Source organism: Podarcis filfolensis (assembly GCF_964270895.1).
Source record: "Podarcis filfolensis genome assembly, chromosome: 6".
NCBI classification, from domain to species: Eukaryota; Metazoa; Chordata; class Lepidosauria; order Squamata; family Lacertidae; genus Podarcis; species Podarcis filfolensis.
In genome coordinates this window covers 6,641,485-6,647,592 of record NC_139609.1, presented here as the reverse complement: position 1 = coordinate 6,647,592, position 6,108 = coordinate 6,641,485, and the positions used below count along the sequence as shown (strand labels likewise).

General features: G+C 43.0%; 1 long non-coding RNA gene across 1 annotated transcript; it reads right to left on the bottom strand.

Annotated features, from left to right (window-relative positions):
* Window positions 1–3,408: 3,408 nt before the first annotated feature.
* LOC310764966 lies at window positions 3,409–4,408 on the bottom strand. The gene is made up of 3 exons (XR_014549388.1): window positions 4,359–4,408; window positions 3,824–4,152; window positions 3,409–3,487 (listed from the first exon to the last, which is right to left on the bottom strand). It is a non-coding gene; the product is annotated as an uncharacterized lncRNA (long non-coding RNA).
* Between the last annotated feature and the right edge of the window lie 1,700 nt (window positions 4,409–6,108).

Below are 6,108 nucleotides of genomic sequence, written 5' to 3'. Positions count from 1 at the left end.
AATACTGTTATTCCTATTTTGTAAATGAGACACCGAGGCTTGGAGAATAGTAGCTGACCTGGTTCACAACTGAGGTAAGCTTTGAACTGAAGGCTTTCCTGGCTCCAGAGGGGTTTGCAGTAGGTGCCGAACAGCAAACAAACTGGTTTGCACGCTGCCAGCACCTTGCGCAGCAAGATCTCTAGGCCCAGATTCCAGGTCCCGAGTTTGGGAGCTGTAAGAACATGTGTCCTAATGCAAGTTGCTGCAGGGATTTGTGTCGGAGTTACTATGGAGGCAGCGAGTGCTGCCAAGGCAATTCAGCGATGCCAAAAGGCAGAGACGCAACTCCCTGACCTCTGAAACCTGACTCTTCAGACATAGAGCAATTTTTTAAAAATTACTGGCTAATCATGCCCTTAGGGCGCTATTTGTATTCCTGCACCTGCTGTCATGTTACCATGTCCTGCCCCAGTCTCGCTGCAGAGCTTGGATACGTTCTCAGATGATGGAAGGCAGTTTCCCAAGAATAAAGCAAACCCGGAGCTGTTTTCCTTGACCTGCAGTGACAGTTCAATAATAGATTATGGCTGTTCTAGTACCTGCCTGCTGGCTGTATAATATATGGCTCAAGAGGGGGCGGGCAGCTTCTGCTGGCACACAGCACAAGGGAGAAGGCAGAAGAAACTGAAGAACTTGAAGAACTCTGCACTCCTGGCCATAGGAGAGGGAACATGGGTAGCTGGCGAGTTGTCTGACCCAGAACTCCTATTCGATGCCAGCTGAGTGATGGCTTTAACCGTAGTTATTTATAGAGGGGTTTAATATTATGCTGAGGACGGGATTCATGTGATTTCTGTAGTTTAATGAATTTCTTCCCTCTAACGTGGCTGTTTTCCATTAATCCCACTGATGGTGGATGGAGCAAGTTGACATTTTGTTGATTTGGTTTTTTTCCGTAAAAAAAGAAAGCCACACACAGACCAATGTGCTAACCATATATGGAGCCAGATCCCATTTTGATACACAAAGAAATAGAGATCCCAGAAACAGTGGCAGTCCAAAGGGGTGCTATTGCTACTGTAATTGCAATTATAATTCTTATAGACTTTGATGTACATGGGACTTTATAAAAGCTACACAAATAAAGCAGGTCTCTGTCCCGAGGAACTTACATTCTAAATTCTGAGAGACTTGGGAGGAAAGGGAGAGGCAATAGTAACAAGGAACAATTATAGATATAGGTAGGTAGCCATGTTGGTCTGCCGTAGTCGAAACACAATTTAAAAAATCCTTCCAGTAGCACCTTAGAGACCAACTAAGTTTGTTATTGGTATGAGCTTTCGTGTGCATGCAGTCTTTTATTCTTCTTCTCTACACTGTTTTCTTCTTACAATCTTAGTTGGTATCTAAGGCGCTACTGGAAGGATATTTTTATTATTATTTTGTAAGGAACAATTATGAATATGCAAGGCTTCTTAGGCTTAATTTCAGTCATGCAAATTTTAAGCTTCACCAGTGGGGCGCAAGGACTCTAGACTGGTAAACCAAAAGACCCCTTGAGAAGGTAGATGGCTGCTAGCAGCAGTGGGACTACCTTTAATAATATTTTTTTATTTATACCCCGCCCTCCCTGGCCAGAGCCGGGCTCAGGGCAGCTAACACCAATAAAATGACAATAAAATATAATGAGGGGTGGTCAAACAAACAAACAAAAAAACAGTTTATTAAAATAGAAGTTAAAATACAATTTAAAAAGCAGCCTCATTTTAATAGTAGCCCATAAATCAAGACCATAAGGGGAGGGAAACATAAGGGTCAGACCTAATCTAAACCAAAGGCCAGGCGGAACAGCTCTTTCTTGCAGGCCCTGCGGAAAGATGTCAAGTCCCGCAGGGCCCTAGTCTCTTGTGACAGAGCGTTCCACCAAGTCGGGGCCAGTACTGAAAAGGCCCTGGCCCTAGCTGAGACCAGTCTAACCACCTTGCGGCTTGGGACCTCCAAAGTGTTGTTATTTGTGGACCTTAAGACTGCACTGCACATTATCAGGTCTGGCCCTGTCATGAGCCACAGAGAGCCATGCTGCCAGAACAAGAAACCAGTGCCAGCCACGGCCGCACTGCTCAGTCCCGTGCCACTGTCAACCAGCACCACAGGTGGGTCACAGACTGAGCTACAGTAATTGCCACACTTCAAATGGAAGATAAAGCAAGTGAGCTGCGGCTGCTGCCCAGATAGGCCCTTGCACCTGGCTATCCTAAGCAGGTAGCCGTAGACGGAGACTCCCAAGTTTCACCTAGCCAAGTCTTGTGATACAGTGGTATCTCCAGTTATGAACTTAATTCGTTTCAGAGGTCCATTCTCAACTCGAAACCGTTCTTAACCTGAGGCACGCTTTTGCTAATGGGGCCTTCCGCTGCTTGCGCGCCTCTGGTGTGCGGTTTCCGTCCGCATGCCAGGGCAAAGTCAGCAACCAGGAGCACCTACTTACTGCTCGTAACCCGAAGCATGCGTAAGCAGGACAGTTCATAACCAGAGCATAGCTGTCAACTTTTCCCTTTTCTGGCGAGGAATCCTATTCGGAATAAGGGAATTTCCCTTTAAAAAAGGGAAACATTGACAGCTATGAACCAGAGGTATTACTGTACTTTGTTGGATCTTGAAGTGCTTCGCCATGGGCTTGAATGAATCTCATGAGAGTACAGAAGGGGGCACGGTGGGCAGAGGACCCTGCTTCAAGGCTGTTGTGTTACCTCTTACAGACTCAAACACACTCTGCTTCCTAAGCAAATGATAAGTGTTATGTACTGAAGTTCTCACCCTGGGCCAGCAGGGGGATACTGTAGATAGTTATGCAAATGAAGGATCGAAAGTGACGTTCAGTGATTGGATAGTTTGTATGCAAATGAAGGATCGAAAGTGACGTTCAGTGATTGGATAGTTTTAGAAAGTTGTTACAGTAATGAGGTACTGGAGCTCCATATAAGCAGGCTGACTGAGCCCTGCAGTTCAGTTCTGTTCTGGCCTCTGAAATAAACAAGAGCTGTTTGAAGAATTGCTGTGTCATCTGATTTGTTCGCCCACAACTTAACAATAAGCTAGAATGGAATAAAGGATTTACAGAGCTCTCTGCCTGTGGCGTCTTTCTCTCCCCAGGCCAGAAGCAGTGGGCCTTGCTCTAAACTGCTTTCTGGCTACTCTTAGAAAGCTGAGCCCACTCAGACTGTATCCAGTGGCTCTTTCATATTTACAGAGGCTGCTTCTGCCTCAGGCGGCAAAATGCCTTGGATGGGTTCTGATGCCTAATCTTCCGTGGCAAAAGTAGTACCATTTTCAATTTGAGATATTTCAGACCAATGCACACGTGTTCCATACAAAAATGAGGTGACCTCTGTCTCCTCAGAAATGCACATATAAATTGTTGCAAAGTATTGATTCAGGGACAGGAAGTATCTGCTGCAAAGTCCAAGTGTTCACCTGTCAGCTCAGGTAATGTTCCCAGTGAGAGCTGTAAGGAAAAAAGGAGGCGATTAAGGCTCCAAGCAAGCTGACTGCCCCTTTATTCTTTATTTTTTAAATATGATTTTAATTAAATTTTTTGTTTTACAATTTCAGATAGACATTTTACATTCTTAAGATATCAATGACTTCCTTTCTTCTCTTTCCATGATTCATTCTGCATATCCTATATCCCTGAACATTTTGCAAAAACTATACCAATCGGTTTTCCATTATTATGGAATGGAATCTATTCTCCATCAAAACTTATTTACACTGTTGAATTTATCTTAATGCTGCCAGTGCCTTCAGCTGTAAACAATTATTTTCCATATATTCAACAAACCTTTCCCTATCTTCTTTAAATGCATGTTCTTCTTGTTCTCTGATTCTATATGTTAAGCCTGCAAGTTGTGCGTATTCTGTCAACAAGTTGCCATTCTTCTTTGGTTGGGACGTCGCTCATTTTCCATTTTTGGGCTAGCCAAACATGGGCCGCAGTTGTTGCAGACATAAATAATGCCCCTTTAGGGCATTTCACTCCTCCAGGAAAAGGTAGAGCCGAAGAGGTGCAATCTGGCCCTAGAAAACCAGTCTATGCTTAGACTTGATTGGAGCAAATTGTTCACTTGGAATTTCCATTGCATTCTTTCCCCATTGTGTTCTATGGGCTCCCTGTCAAAGACAAGACGAGGCAGAATTAGTCAAAAGGTTATTAAATTGAGGAAGTGCATCTTGTGACTGACTGGTGGTTCAGCTAAATCTTGGTTGACTTCAGTCAAAGTGATGAACTGCAGAGGAAAAACAAATGAGTAACTTTCCATATGTCTGTCACCAGTTGATATCCTAGTTTAGAGCACATAGATAATCTTACAAATTACATGTTAAAATAATAGATGTATTCCGTATTTCCTCAGGGATATTTCCCTGAGTTTCAGTCCAGATGCGATCTGGTTCAAAAGTAGCTGATACCAAACTCTTCAGCGGAATATTACTTATTAACTAATGTTCAGAGTGAACTCCATCTTAAAGTCTGAATGGCCTTTAACCTAACGCAAACATCTTTAGCAGGCTCTTTCTTGCAGGGTTCAGGAAACAACAGTGAAATAAGGCTTTTCACTAAAACCAGCTAAGCAGTTTCCAACTCCTAACAGCTCTACAAACTCTGGTTGACAAAGTGTGTTTACTTTGAACAAGGTCCAGCTGCATTCAGCAAATATTGCTTTCTTACTAGCAAGTTCTTTCCTTGGCTTCACGTTGTAGATCCATGTCAGGCTTGGACTTCAAAGTGAGATCATTATGTGGCAAAGTGATATAAAATCCAGATCCACTCCCTCATGCATTAAGCAGGCCATCTTATATATTATTTGTTATGTACTGAGTTGAATAGGATCCAAAAGGCAGCAGTCTGATTGTTCCTAGAACAATAGGATCCAGAATGCAGCAGTCTGATTGGTCCTAGAGCAATAGGATTCAGAATGCAGCAGTCTGATTGGTCCACAGGAGCCACCCAATCCAACTCCAGGTGGAAGGAAACCCGCAACCTGATTGGCCTACAGGAGAATCCCGGAATAAGCCAATCATGTGGGGCCCATTGTGTAAATAATGTATATAAGGCAGACATTCTGGGGGAACTTCCATTCCTCCTCACCACTATGAGCTGAATAAAGAGCATGAAATCCACTCTCGACTCCGAGTATATATTATTATTATTATTATTATTATTATTATTATTATTATTAATCATGCATTTATGTATCTGTGTATATCTCTCCATCCTCCATCCTTTCTCCCCAGCCTGCTCCTTTTACCACCGCTATTCATATTTTAGAACCACTCACAAAAGTACTCTGTGGATTAAGGCTGTTGATGCACTCGGGACTGGCTAATAAATGCCCACCCCAATAGATGTTCTGTACAGTGGTACCTCAGGTTACATACACTTTAGGTTACATACGCTTCAGGTTACAGACTCCGCTAACCCAGAAATAGTGCTTCAGGTTAAGAACTTTGCTTCAGGATGAGAACAGAAATAGGGCTCCGGCGGCAGCAGGAGGCCCCATTAGCTAAAGTGGTGCTTCAGGTTAAGAACAGTTTCAGGTTAAGAACGGACCTCCAGAATGAATTAAGTACTTAATCCAAGGTACCACTGTAGTTTGAAATGAACCAATCTGAAAACCAGCCCAACTTATCTTTCACAGCCCACCTCTGATCAGAAAATGTAAGTGTATTTAGAGGGCAGGCAGTGCCACCAAACCACCTCCAACATTAAACAACAACAAAAACTTTTTCATCCTTATACTACAAAACTTCTGCAAGAAAAAACCACACAGTGGGAGACAGCAGGCAACTATCTGTCTGACTCCGAAACCATTAATCTGATTCCAAGGTTGACCCTGTTTATTAGCAGGTCAGAGAGTCCAGCAGGTATATTTGGATTCTGATAAATATTGCATTTCCTCTTCCCATTTTCTGCTCTATGCTATTCAATCACCTTTGAGGTGCAGGTTTTCCTTACCAGACCTGAGATTACTGGAAAAGGTTACTGGGAAATATTTCCTCATTATTTTACCAAAGGCAAAGTATATTTTGCTTCTGTTCACGCACAAACAATAACTGAGAAAACTTTGT